The following is a 15,558-nucleotide window of genomic DNA, read 5'->3' on the forward strand; positions in this document are numbered from 1 at the left end:
GTAGAGCTAATAATTGAAAGATTTATGAATTCCTTGCCCATATAAAAAGGGTAAAAATTGGAATGAGAAAGAACCCCTAGCAATAAGAGAAAGATCCCTAGCGGCAGCATCCCTAAAAAACCAAAGCCCTAGCAACCGTAGAAAACCTTAACCACAGCAAAACCAAAGAAAAAATTCCCTAGAAAATCTAGCAGCCAAAACCACAAAAAAAAAAAAAGAGAAAAAAGAAAGAGGAAAGGTTGCAGCTTTTTTTTGGGAGATTTAGAGGGTTTTTGGGTTTGATCTTTGGCGGGCTGACAAAGGGAGAAAGAGATTTAAGGGGTTTATGGTTGGTCTTCAGGTAGCCAACGAGGAAAAGAGGGAAAGAAAGGAGAGGAATAGTAGCGGCTTGTGGGATTAAAGAGAAGGGGGAATGTAGACACTATATTTTCTTTCATTATTGATATTATTTACTTGTTTTATGTATTAATTAAACATTATAGTGTCATAGAGACTAATAATAAAATAATAGTAACAAAATAAAAAATAAAAAGAGAAAAGATAGAAACAAAAGAAAACAAAAGAAAACAAAAAGAAAATGTTGTACGACTGACAGGGTGTGGACACACCCTACCAGGCACAATGCACTGTGCCAGACGCGAAAAACTCGCTTTTGGCAAGAAAGTGGAAATGGCAACCGATTAAAATTGAGTATAAAAAGAGCTACAATGGTAACCACAAGAGAGGACGGCAACCAAAAAAATTAGAAAACCCTAGCAGCATCAAAAACCAAAAAAACCTAGTCTAGTAGCTAGAAACAACCACAAATCCACAGTAAAAAAAATACAAAAAAAAAAATACAATGAGAGAAGGAGAGTAGCTGTGTTTTGAAGATTTTTAGAATATATTTGGAGGGGGTTTTGGTAACCGGTTGGGGAGGAAAGCCTTTGGGTAGCCAGTGAAAAGGGAGAGGCGAAAGATCCAAGCGATGATAGGATAGAAACGAGGAGAGCCAACTAACGATTTGGAGAGATCTAGAGGTTTTTGGAGGAAAACTTTTGGGTAGTCAGCGAAAAGGGAAAGGAGAAAGATCCGAGCGGTGGTAGGATAGAAATGGGAAGAGTCGATCGGCGGTTTAAAGAGATCTAGAGGTTTTTGGGGGAGGCCATTTGCAGATTGATGGTAAGAGAGTGAAAAAGGTTGTAGTAGTTTAGAAGGCTTAGGATTTGCTTAAGGTCGGGTTGGTGATAAAAGGAGAGAGTGACACCAGTTAGAAAAAAGAGGGGTGAAAAGTGAGGTGAGAAGAAAGAAAAAGAAGTCCATCTCCACTGAGCCGAACGACGTAGTTTAGTGCTCCAAGGGGTGCTGTGCAAAGCCAAACGGTGCGTCTAGTGCTAGTTGTGGTTAGCCTATGTAAAACCCGACCCTATAAATACATGTCATGACATACATGCATTGAGTAGCATGTTATTACGCTAGAAAAGTACCTAAGAATAGACGAAACCCGATATTGTACCTAACGGTACACTTAAATTGATTTAACCTCGAACTAGTTCAAATAGGAATTGTAGGATGAAATTTAATATTTTATAGTCCAGGAATGACTAAAAATGATTGTTCGGAGTTCGAGGGTTCATTTGGGGTAAAATTAGAAATTTTGATATTCAAGGGCAAAATCGTCATTTTACCACCCAAGATAATAATTTGATCATGGAGTGAAATTTTTGACCAAGATTAACTATTTGGAGTCTAATTTAATGATAGGAAGTGAAAAAGTATAATTCTGGTGATTTTTGGAGTGTAGGGGAAAAATCGTAGTTTTGCCACCCACGGACAAAATTTGAGATTTTGAGAGAATTTAGATCAAATTTGACAAATTGGAGAATGGTATGAGTATAAGGGATGAAAAATATGTCTATGGGCAATTTTTCAATTTTTGGGGCAAAAATGTAATTTTTGACTTTTACGGGGGCAAAAGTGTAAATTTTAAAACTTACTCCACCGAGACTTTGGATGAGTCTGAGAATTTTATCTAAGCTATGAATATATGAGACAAGTGTATGGTGAAAATTTGGAAACAAATGGATGAAATTTTAAAAATGGGCCAATGGGAAAGTGACATGTGGCATTTTTAAAATGAAATAATATTATTTTAATGAAAAGTCAGCTATTTAAACCCAAATTTTGAGTGCTGGCCGGCCATAAGGAAGAACAAGAGAGGAAATAGAGAGGAAAGGAAGAAAAAAAAGAAAAACCAAAGAGAAACAAGAAAATTCAAAGGGAAATTCACGGTTTTCGACCGTTTACGCGTCTAACGGTAAGATTTTTCGAATTTAACTTGATTTCTACCTTTCCTATGCCTTTATTTCCATTTAGCATGCTTGAGGAGAGAGATCAAAAAGTGATATCAAGGTCTGGACGAAATTCTAGGGGAGAGAAATTGAAATTTTTAGGTTTTGATTTTTAGTTAAATTGATAGTTTTAGTTAGTTAAATGTGTTTAGAAATTAAATTGGGCAAGAAATCAGTAAATTTTCACAATACCCACTCTTGGCTGGATGCTCAATGCTGTACAATGATGATGAATTGATTTTATTCTAAGGAAAATGAAGAGAAAATGATGAAAAACGATTAAACGTGATAGAAAAACAAAGTAGAAAATTAACCGACTTAATGTCCCTTTTTTGGCCGAATTTTCCAAGGAAGGGAGTGAGCTGATTTTGTTGTTTTTAGAAGGTTATTGGCTGATATTTAATGGTTAGAAATGTTGGAGAGAGAATGGGATGATTTAGAGCTAAAATGGAGCGCGTTAGCAATTTATCGGGCAAAGTGCCAAAAATAGGTTAATACCGCGTTTAAGCCGTTTTAGGCTATTGCATTTCATACCATGCATTAGTATAGGATTTAAGTTAATTATATAGTGATTTAGCATCAATGTGATGAATTGTGTAAATTTTTGTAATGTGTATAGGAGGAGAGCCTTCCGAAAAAGGCAAAGAAGTCGTACCCGACGAGTAGTGATCGGGGCGCTTAGAAAGCTTTTAGTTTGTACAAACTGTGAGTAAACTTATTATTATTGTAAATTATCTAGAGTTTATTTTTAAATGCCCTTTATGTATTTTATGAAATGAAAACGGGATTTTTGATGTTTTAGGAATAAATGTGATAAATAAAAATATATTGTATTGATTATGAAATTGAGTAATTGGAGGCTGCAAACTGACCTGAAAAATATATATTTTCCTAGGAATGGCTTATGAGAAATGAGTATATGTGGCTATATTTTGTGAGTGCATTTGGGAAAGTTATGTAAGTTGATTTTACTATGCAGGCTGGATAAATAAATAAAAGCCACGTTATACTGTCGAAATTTTATTAAAATTGGTGGGTTAGTCACTACAGTGACGGGTTTCCGTGGACTGCCTATTAGAGGGGTACGGTAAACCCAGTTATATAGTTACTCCGGTTGTAGAGGCGAGGAGGGTAACTCCTGGGGTAGTATTAGAGCTCACTTCACGTCGAACCCCCACATGAATGTGTAACTCGGCCAACGCCAAGGAACGGCTGGTTTTTAAAAATAAAAATGTGTTTCACGTGTGAATATTTTAACACCCTTGGCGGACTCGATTAGATGCCTCGGCCAAGGTATCCCCGAGGATTAGTTTTGGCTTGAGCCTTGTTTTAATAAAAGACATAAGCCTTAACAATTGTTTTGGTAAATTACAAATATTTTATGGTTTAAGAAATAAATTGAAAACATTATGAAATGGATTGAAATTTATTGTTTAAACTTGCCTCCATTTTACTCGCCTTTAGATATTTATGATAATGTCTGTTTACTCATTGGGATTGCAAAATCTCACCCAACTCCTTTCCACCCATTTCAGGTTCAGTATAAACTGTAGATAGCTGATCTCATCGAGGACTACCATTGGATTTGCATTTTCCAAATCGTAGGTTCACAGTCCTCTTTACTTTTGTTTATTCGGGGGCCCTCTTGTTATTGTAAATTAAATTAAATATTTTAGCTTACTGTATTTCAGTATGTATAAATTTATTTAGCTTTAACGCTATAAAAATTATTCACGTATAACTCTATAAATATTGTTTTATAAGAAAATAGAATATTTCCCTTAATATTTTTTTTATTTTCTTATTATATTCAAATAACCGTAATTTCGTTTTAAATGAAGATTTTAGACTTTTAAACTCATTTTGAATATGAATTATGTATTTTGTACTTGTATATTACGTTTTAGCCAGTTTTGAAATTTTTGAGAAAAAATGACCAAAATACCCCTATGTGGCAAAAAATTTATTTTGATTGTTTTTGATCTAAAATAGTATATATTCTCTAAAAACTCAATATTTAACAATGATTGCTCACAGGAAAGGAAAGAAACTGATATGTAAGCCTTGCGGGGTTCCGGTTGGCATCCCGGATAATGAGTGTCAATCGGGATGTCGCGGCGATTGTCATGGGCCTGAGGCAGGTTCCGGGTCGTGACAGCCTAATTGTCCTTGGCTAATTTAGCTTGATCAGGTAAGGAAAATTTCATTCTTTTGCCTAATGGATTTGTAATGATTTAATTGCTTGGGTTATTATGGTTTGATTGGTTTGGATTTAATTTACAATATTTAATTTAAGCCTCATGACGTAATGCTATAAGATTAATCCAAAAATATTTTTAATACAATGTCCTAAAAGTTTCTAGAGAATGTTTTTAGGATTATGATTGGATTACTTTAGCATAATGCTCTAAAATTTTCATATATTATTTTTAGGTCAAAGAAGATAATACATATAAAGGAATATAAATAAATAAATATATATAAATAATACAATATAAAAATAAAAATATATATAGTTAATTAAGAAAAGAATTTAAATGTAGGAGAATGTTTAATAAGGGTGAGTGAAGCCAATATGCAAAACAAAAAAATAGATTGCTAAATGAAATATATATAAATGAATGAAATAAATGGTAAACTAAAGATTTACATATAGATTAAATTAAGTGAAATTGGAAATTATTAGGTTATTAGTGAGGTATTCTTAAATAAAATATAGAAAAGAGCATGGGAAATATTTATGTACATTAAAATATATATATTTAGTGAATAAAGATAAAAAGTAAAAAAAATATATTATGTCAAGTATCAAAATAATTATAATAAGATAGGCATGAGAATCAAACTTAGAAAATTGACTCTTAAAAGTATTGTCATATTGGCCATAAGCATAATATATAAACACCACTGATGGGATGATTGGCAGGGACGCGAGGAGTCGCAATCCAGGGCTAATTTTCTCTAGGCTCGAAATCGAAATTAGGGCTCTACCAGTATGATGGGAGGGCCTCGATTTTGGGGTTTCGAGATTTTTTTAATAAATAAAATTACTATACAATAAATTAGTCAAACAAAACATAAATATAAATATGGCATACACAAGAGAATAAATGACATATATTTAAGTTGTCCAAAGATAAAAATAAAAATTTGTGAAAACAGCAATACTCATGATAATAAATAAATAGATGAATAACTAAAATAGTTAATGATGGAAAATTCAAAACAATAAATAGGTCTAAAACATGAAATTTAAATATTTTGTGGTATAAAATATATTTTAAATAGATTAATAAGTGTTTTATAAAGGGAATAAGATAGATAAGAGAAAAATGGAATTAAAATATATATACGAAATAAGATATCATGCTATAGATTTTGAATGAAAGATTATTTACATAGAAAAAATTGTTCACCTAAATAACATAGAATTATAGATAATTTATAACATGCCTAATTATAAAAAGGGATATAGAAAAATAGAATCCATAAGAAATAGCAAGGAAGACAATGTTAGAACTTAGAAATAAAAAATAATAATAATAAACTTTACAAGCATAACATATATTTCTATTGCATCATGCATATCATGGCATATAGATATTTTTGTTCACGAGTGTAAGTCCCGATGATGAAATTTTTCGAAAATCTTGCGAAGACGAGATTCTCACGAAAAGTTCCCCAAGTGAAAGGATGTTCCCGAGTCCCACCAGTAAGATGGGAGGGCTTGGGAAACATCTTTGATAAAAAGGTTTTTGCTCGTAATAGGTTTACATTCATTAAAATTTTTTTCTAAAAAACGTACGATAACCCTAATGATGGGATTTATTCGTCAAATTTGTGAAGGTAAATTTCTCGGATAATTCTCTAGGTGAGAGAATATCCCCAGATTCCACTAGTACGATGGGTGGATCCGGGAGAACGTCCTCGATAAAAGGTTATTCGTCTGACATCATTTGATTTTTATGCCATGCATTGCACAATGTCTCATGTCCGCATCACACCTTGGATTCGAATAAAATATTTTAATAAAATGAACGATAAAATAAATAAATAATAGCTAAGGAAACATAATAAATGAAATGCCCCAAACTTTGATATGGTGATAAATAAAATTGGTCGGATGCGAATTGAGGCATAATAAGCAACTTTGGGAACCAAAAAGACAAGATAAAATTTTTTAGAATAAAATAATATTTTATTAATGAAATAATATTAAAATATTAATATTTAGCCGGATGTCGAAATCTGTAAAGCCTGACCTTATAAAATGCTTGTCATGACATACATGTGATGATAGCATGATTGCATGCTAGGAGAGCCCCGAAAAATTTACAAAAGTAGGTATTGTACTTAGAGGTGCAACAAAGTTGATTTAAACCTTGAACTAGATCAAATAGGAATTTTAAGGTGAGATTAAGAGCTTCACAGTCCATGGATGACTCAAAATGGTAATTAGGAGTTTAAGGATCAATTTGGAGTCAAACCGGAATTTTCACTATTTAGGGGCAAAATGGTCATTTGCCACCTAGGGACAAAATGAGAATTTTTAGAAAAGATTTTTTAGGCCCCATTTGAATTATTGGAGTATGATTTGAGTATTGGAGTATGATTTGAGGTTGAGAAGTGAAAAAAATGTAATCTCGGTATTTTTTGAAGCATAGGGATAAAATGGTAATTTTGCCATCCTAGGGGTAAAATTGTAATTTTACACACCCGACACTTATCCAGCACATGGATTTTATCCAATTTTATCATAGATAATTGAAGGGATTTATATGGTGGAGAGAGAAAGCTTAATAGTTAATAAATAAAAATGGGCTAATGATATGGTGACACATGGCATATTTATATCCATTTATTTTTTTTAGCTTTAAAATCAGCAAAAATCAGCCTATTTTCTTCATTATGGTCTGCCAAAGCATGAAGTGAAGAAGAACAAAGAAAGAACAAAACTTAGGTGGGAAAATTGAAGAAAAAGTGTGGGATTTCAAGGGATTAAGCTAATAAAGGTAAAATTTCTTGATTTTGACTTGTGATTTACACTACCCATGCTTTGTTTTTCATTTTCCATTCATGTTTTCATGGTGAATTCATGGTTGGTTAGAATGGGTATGGAGAGAGAATGAAGTTGGATTGATTTGATTCTAAGTTATGTTAGTGTTTTTGATTAGTTTATCATGTCTAGAAACAAATCAACAAGAAAAATTCATTTTTTCTCCCATTACCCATCATTGGCCGAATTTTCTAGGGAGGATATTGTGGCTGAAATTGATGATATTTCATGATATTTGGGACGATATTTGATGTTTGGTGAGGCTAGAAATTAAATGGGAAATTTTGGTGTAAAAATCTGAATTTTTACCTAATAATGACATGTGTGATTATTGACTCGGGACTGAAAAATTGAATCCCATTCACAGTCACTGAGGTAATTTAGGTATAATTGGAGTGTAGAAAGTGAGAAGAATTGATTTGGAGTTAAATTGGAGATTTTAGCTGATTAGGCCGAGTATAGTGTGACTTAGGTCGAATATCACATTTAAGTGATTAATCAGACATTTTGCATCTCATCGCATGCATTCATTTAAATTTAGAGAGCCTGAAATAGTTTGAAATACCCCATACTTTGATATGGTGATAAATAAAGTTGATCGAATGCAAATTGAGATCAATTAAAATGTTTAGAAGTGATAAAATATGAAAAGAGTAGTTTACGATAAAATATTTCGCAAGTGAGAAAATAATAAAAAAATAATAATAATTTTGTCACGACTCGGAACTCCCATCGGGCCCGTGACAACCGCCGCGACGTCCCGATAAGCACTCATTACCCCGAATGCCGATCGAAACCCCGCAAGGCTTAGCATCAACTTCCGCATCTCCCCGGTGAGCGACAGTTATTAAATCTCGCATTTCAAGAAATCATAAGTTGTTTCCAACTCAAAACAATAAAAATATTATTTTCTAGCTCATTGGGGCATTTTCGTCATTTTTTTTTTTGAAATTTCGAAATCCGAAAAAATGTAATATGTAAGTGGAAACACATATTTCATGATTTAAATTAAATTTTGAAGTCTAAAACATTCGTTTAAAGTAAAATTATAGCTATTTAAATATAATAAAAACATTAAATAAAATATTCTATTTTCTTAAAACACAATATTTTCAAAGTCTTCCTAAAATAACTTTTGTAGCGTAAGAGTAAAATAAATTTATTCATATAGTAATAAAGATATTAAAGTATGAAATTTCGTTTACAGTGACACGTGGGCCCCCAACTAACCAAGAAGGTGTAGAGCTACGAACCCTTACTTCCTATGATGCAACTCCGAGATTAATTCTCGTCTTAATCAACTATCAACAAACTGTCCTGAGCCTGAAAAATGGATAGGAAGAGGGGTGAGATTAAATAATCCCAGTGAGTAAACAATTACCATCAAAAGCATCTAAAGCCGAGTAGATGGAGACAATATAAAAACGTTATATCTCAATAATGTTCATAACACAAAATTCGTTTCAATCTATACCAAATAATTTCTTTTCATCAAAATTTCCCCGACTTATGAATTTTTTTAAACTTGGCCCCTGCCAATATCATTCTCGCGGGTACCTTCGTCAAGGTATCCCACTGAGACCGCCAAGGCTGTTCAATGACCCATACCCATAAACATGTTTTCACATTTGACACACAGCCGTTCCTTGGCGTTGGCTGAGTCTCACTCTCACGTGGTGGCCCGAACGTGAGGTGCACTCAAATCATACCTCAGGAGATACTTCACCCAACATCTCCCCCCGGAGGTAAGTATATAATTGAGTTATCGTGCCCCTCTCATAGGCAGTCCACGGAAACCCCCACCACTGCAGTGACCATTTAATATACCACCAGACCCATAAAAATTCCAGTAGCATAATATGACGAATAAAATGTAATCCAGTCTACCGAGACCAATCCAAAATTGTTTATATATTTCATGCCAACCCCAAAAATTTAGCCATCATGCTACCATAGTATCATAAGCCTCAATTTCAATAACATATAAAATCAAAAACTTCAACACAGTCTCCATATACTCAATTTTCCCAAAACAATATTTGATTTCAAAACCAGTATAAATCTCATTTTTATTAAAAAACATTTTAATTGGAAAACATAATATTTTATAATTTAAATTCACCATTCAATAAAAGCATCAAACAAGTATAATTACTCTAGATATTTAAGACGATAAATTGTCCACTCACAGTTCTAGGAGTCGATGTACTCCTAATCCCAGTCTTCAAGCACAATTTTGGTACTTTTACCAGTGTAATTTGCTCACCACCTATCCACAATGTACAATACATAATTCACCACATCAATGCTTGACCATTATAGAATCAATTCAGGCTCGGTATATATGCATGATATGACATGCAACTTATCCGACTACCGCTTAAATGCGGTGCTGACTTAATTCGGCCTATTACTCGATTAAATTACTAACGCGTCCAATTTAATCTCAAATTAATTTTTTTTCAGTTTCTATACCTCAATTGCACCCAAATTGACTTAATGTCCCTCGGTGTGGTGCAAATTATCAGTCCTGATAGCAAATTACGAAAATACCCCTAATGGGTAAAAATTCATATTTTTGCTCCAAAAATTTCCATTATTTTTCTAGACTCATAATTCATCATTATTCATCATAATTCCTCAAATAAACATCAAGATCATCAGCCAATATTCCCCTAGAAAATTCAGCCAATAATGGTAATGGAGGAAAATAAATTATTTTCTTGTTGTTTTGTTCCTAAATATGCTAAACTAACTTAAAACACTAACATAACTTAAAATCAAATTAATCTAACAAGTTTCTCTCTCCTAACCCATTTTTCCAGAATTGAATTCATCCTCAAATCACATGATTCAACCATGGAAAATGATGGGAAATGCATGGGAAAGGTAAAGCACAAGTCAAAATCAAGAAATTTTACCTTTGGTCACTTGTTTCCTTGAATTTTCACCAATTTTTCCTTGAATTTCTTCCCCTAGGTTTTTGTTTTTCTTTTCCCCTTTGTTTTCTTGCTATGGCCGGCCATAATGAAGAGAAAATGGTGGTGTGGGCTGATTTTTATAGTTAAATAATATAATAATCTAAACTTGCCACATGTCACTACATTATTGGTCCATTTTTTAAATTCTTATCTTTTAAGCTTTAAATCTCCACCACACATTATTCCTTAAAATATCCATAACTTAAATAAAATTCTCAAACTTATCCAAAGTCTTGGTGAAGTAATTTTTTATATTTACACTTTTGCCCCCGTAAAAATCAAAAATTACATTTTTGCCCCAAAAACTGAAAAATTGCCCATAGACATATTTTTTATCCCTTATACTCATATCATTCCCCAATTTGTCAAATGTGATCTAAATTCTCTCAAAATCTCAAATTTTATCCGCAGATGAAAAAATTACAATTTTACCCCTATATAGTGAAAATTTCAATTTGACTCCGAATTGATCCTCGAACTCCTAATTACCATTTTGAGTCATCCCTGAACTGTGAAACTCTTAATTTCACCTTAAAATTCCTATTTGAACTAGTTCGAGGCTTAATCGACTTAATGATACCATTAGGGGCAATATCGTCTTTTAACGATTTCTCGAACTTCCTAAATATACAAACATTCTATCGAGCATGTGAATGATATTATAATTATTTTACAAAGCAGGGTTTGACAAATTTTATCGAAGGAGAATTTGTGAGAAAAAAGGCGATTTGGAAGTCAAGTGAGCCATAATAAGGTATTTTGGGTACCAAGGAGACAAGATAAAATTTTTAAAATAAAATAATATTTTATTAATAAAATAATACTAAAATATTAATATTTAGCTGGATGTCGAAGTCAATCAAGAAGAAGGATCATATGGTTGATCCAAGTGGGGGAGAAGATGACAAGCCCGACTCTATAAAAATATTTATCATGACATACATGTGATGGATAGCATGTTTGTATGCTAGGAGAGTCTCGAAAAATTTACAAAAGTCGGTATTGTACCTAGAGGTACAATAAAATTGATTTAAGTCTCGAACTAGATCAAATAGAGAATTTACGATGAAATTAAGAATTTTAAAGTCCTAGAATGGTTTAATATGGTGATTCGGAGTTCGAGGATCAATTTGGAGTCAAACTGGAATTTTCGCTATCTAGGGGCAAAATGGTCATTTGTCACCTGGGGACAAAATGAGAATTTTAGAAAAGATTTTTTTTGGACCCATTTGACTTATTGGAGTAAGATTTGACTTATTGGAGTAAGATTTGAGGTTTAGAAGTGAAAAATTTTAATTTCGGTATAATTTGGAGTAAAAGGGTAAAATGGTAATTTTGCCACCCTAGGGGTAAAATTGTAATTTTCCACCACCAGGACATTTTTCTAGCACATGGTCTTCCTTTATCCTCATTTTTACCATTGACTAATTGTGTGGTGGAAATAAAAAGGATTAAAATTTTAAAATTTTAAAAATGAACCAATAAGAAAATGACATGTGTCATACCTTTATTATTTTATTGGTTCTTATTAAAAAGGCATAAAATCAGCCCATTTTCTTCATATGGCCGGCCAAGCAAGGAAGAGAGAGAAAGAGAGGAAGAACAAAGGGAAAAACAAGAAAACCTAGGTGGAAAATTCAAAGAAAAAGTGAAGAAATCAAGGAAACAAGCTAGGTAAGTTATAATTTTTTTAGTTCTCCTTAATACCTAGCTTACCCATACTTTTGTTCTTGATTTTTATGGTTGAATATTGAGTTATTGTGATGAATTCAATTCTGAAAAATGGGTTAGGAGAGAGCAAATTGTTAGATTAATTTGATCTTAAGTTATGTTAGTGTTTTAAGTTAGTTTAGCATATTTAGAAACAAAACAATAAGAAAAGAATTTATTTTCTCCCACAACCATTAATGGTCGAATTTATCATGTGTTGAGTGAGGATGAATTTGATTTTCATTTTAGGAGAATTGGTTAAGAAATGATGAATTATGAGCCTAGAAAAATAATGAGAATTTTCGGAGCAAAAATATGAATTTTTACCTACTAGGGGTATTTTCGTAATTTGCTATCGAGACTGATAAATTGAATCGCATTCATAGTCATGGATGTAATTTAGTTATAATTGGAGTGTAAAAAGTGAGAAGAATTGATTTGGAGTTAAATTGGAGATAATAGGCCGAATTAGGTCAACACCGCATTTAAGCGGTAGTCGGATAAGTTGTATATCATATCATACATATATACCGAGCCTGAATTGATTTTATAATGGTTAAGCATTGATGTGATGAATTATGTATTATACATTGTGGATAGGTGGTGAGCAAAGTACACTAGTAAAAGTACAGAAATTATGCTTGGAGACTTGGATTAGGAGTACATTGACTCCTAGAACAGTGAGTGAACTTATTATCGTCTTAATTATCTAGAGTAGTTTTATACAATTGTGTGATTTTATGGAAAATGGGTTTAAATGGTAAATTGCTATGTTTTAAGAGAAATTACGATTTTATAAAATGATTTTATAAAATTTTTGGAAAAATCGAATACTGGTTTGGAAAATAGAGTAATTGGAGACTGCTTGCTTGTGTTGTAAATTTATGGTTTTAAATTGAATGGCTTATGACAATATATGAGCATGAATGGCTAAACTGATTTTGGTGTTATAATTATTTATACTGTGTATTCAGCCTTGAGAGGCTAGATTGCGATAAATTACCATGTCATGCTATAATGAATTTTATTGATTGGTGGAGTATATATTAATTATTCACTGCAGAGAGGGTTCCGTGGACCAGCCTATTAGAGGGGCACGGTAAACTCCATTATATTCTTACCTCGAATGGAGAGGCGCATAGGGTATCTCTTGGGGTAAAGCTTAGGGTTCACTTGACGCCAAATCACCACGTGAAGGGGAACTCAGCCAACGCCAAGGAACGGCTGTATTTTTCTCAAACCAAAAATATATTTTAAGTGTATACAAAATTTTAACAGCCTTGGCGGACTCGGTTGGATGCCCTGCGCAAGGTATCACCGAGTATGAGTTTTGGCACGAGCCAAAGTTTTAAGAAATTCATAAGCCAAGTTGATTTCTCGATTTATATGGATTGATTTTATTTGGTTGAAATGAACTGAAAGGTAATGAAATTACAGTATGATGACTTATTTTAATTGTCTCCATTTACTTGACTTTAGATAGTTTAGATGGTATCTATTTACTAACTGGGATTTTATAATCTCACCACCCTCATTTCCTCACATTTCAGGCTCGGAAAATTCCATAGTTAGCTGACTTTGACAAGGACTTTCATTTGGACTCGAATCGGTAAAAGCTGTAGGTTTCCAGCTTCCGATGCATTTTGGTTAGAGGTGGGCCCACGTGTCACTGTAAAAGAAATTTTATGCTTTGGTTATTTGTTTTATAGTATATATGAATGTAATTAACTTTTATGCTATAAGAATTATGTACCGATAGTTTTACGAAAATTATTTTACAAGAAAATAGTTTATTTTATTGAATATTTTTATTATATTCAAATGGTCAAATTTCACTTGAAATGAACGTTTTAGATGCTTAATTTTTTTAAATCATTAAATATATATTTTCGGCTTACCTACTACATTTTTAGCAAGTTTCGAGGTTTTCAACAAAATTGACAAAAATGCCCCTGTGAGCTAAAAAAAAAAAATGTTATGTTATGATTTGAAAATGATTTGTAATCCTTCGTATTTTGATTATTTGATAACTATTGCTCACCGGGGAAGTGCGAAAGCTGATACGAGAGCCTTGCGAGGTTTCGATCGACATTCGAGGTGAAGAATGTTTGTCGAGGCTTCGCGCGGTTGTCACGGGCTCGATGGGGAGTTTCAGGTTGTGACAATTTAGATTAGTATTAGAGCATGGTTTAAAGATCAGATATTTTGATTTTAAAGCATTGGATTTTAAAGTCTTTGGTTTTAAAGTTGTTTTAAGGAATGTACACTGACACTGCGTGGCCCCAAGTCCAGTTAAGTTAAGATAAGTTAAGTTAAGTTAAGTTAGGTTAGATTGAATAGAATATATGAATCTACATATAGAAATCTACCTACTTTTGAGATGCATAAATAATTAAAAAAATACTATTTGATTGCATATAGGTTTTGAGGTGCACTGGTGACATACACACCATGTCTAGAAGAGGTGGTAGTCTCGACGCCTCTCATAGTATTAGCGAGGGATCGCTAGATTCTATTGCTAGGAGCCGATGGTAGCCCGAACCGAGTAGTCCAAAAAGTGCAGATAGTAATAATATTAATGTAAGCATGAAAGGTTCCCTTTTGAGAGAATCTAAGGAATATGCTAAAGAAAGGGGGAAATTAAGGATAGCCAAATGAGGTATTCGTTCTAGGAAGAGCGTGACAGTAGTCCGACACTTTTCACCAAGCTGTGGGAGCAATGTAAGGGAACAACCAAAAAAGAATAAGGAGAAAGTAACAGTGGTAAGTAAACCCCGTAGGGGGGGTGAACGTTGTACGACATTTTCCTCCCGGTTGTGGAAGAAATGCTGCACCGATAAGTGATGAGGAACGTAGAAGAATATAACAAGCCTGCATTGAAGAACAAAGGAGAAAATCTCAAGAGGAAGAGGATCCATTGATGTGCCCGGATCAGGACAATGAGGAACCTAAAGATGTTTAATACTTTAGTTAAAGTTGTATTATCATAAATCTAGGCAAGTGTCGTTTAAGGGAAAATGTGGTAGTTACCTGTGTAAAGGAGTTAGGAGTGGCTTTTATTTTGTATGACTCGAACGAAATGTAAAATAGCTGTTTAAATAATTAGATATGTAGGGGAATCTTTTAGTATAACAGAGATAAATTGGTAATATAATTATTGAGGAAGGTTATAGAAGGAAGCAATAAGGTTATAAATGACATTCGGAATGGATAATGTGATTACGTTAATGATTGTAATTTAAGCATGAATGGGATTATTCAGTGATGTTATGACACTATGAGGCAATAGTTGGGCCAAATATAACCCAATGAAGTTAAATTATGGAATATGGGGAATATAGAATTTTGATTCAGTAAGGATTGCGAGAATAAAGTGAGGAGGAAGTTGGGCTGTTTTCGTAGTTAATTATACTGAAAGTCAATAAGATTATTGGAGTATAAGACAAAGAAGATAATTGGATAGGGATGACAATAAATTTGA

General features: G+C 33.0%; 1 long non-coding RNA gene across 1 annotated transcript; it reads right to left on the reverse strand.

Annotated features, from left to right (window-relative positions):
• Positions 1-8,574: 8,574 nt before the first annotated feature.
• On the reverse strand, positions 8,575-10,547 carry LOC148763505 (uncharacterized). The gene is made up of 3 exons (XR_016025472.1): positions 10,308-10,547; positions 9,576-9,655; positions 8,575-8,709 (listed from the first exon to the last, which is right to left on the reverse strand). It is a non-coding gene; the product is annotated as an uncharacterized LOC148763505 (long non-coding RNA).
• Positions 10,548-15,558: the final 5,011 nt, after the last annotated feature.

Source organism: Theobroma cacao, chromosome 3 (assembly GCF_053813885.1).
Source record: "Theobroma cacao isolate CCN51 chromosome 3, ASM5381388v1, whole genome shotgun sequence".
NCBI lineage: Eukaryota > Viridiplantae > Streptophyta > Magnoliopsida > Malvales > Malvaceae > Theobroma > Theobroma cacao.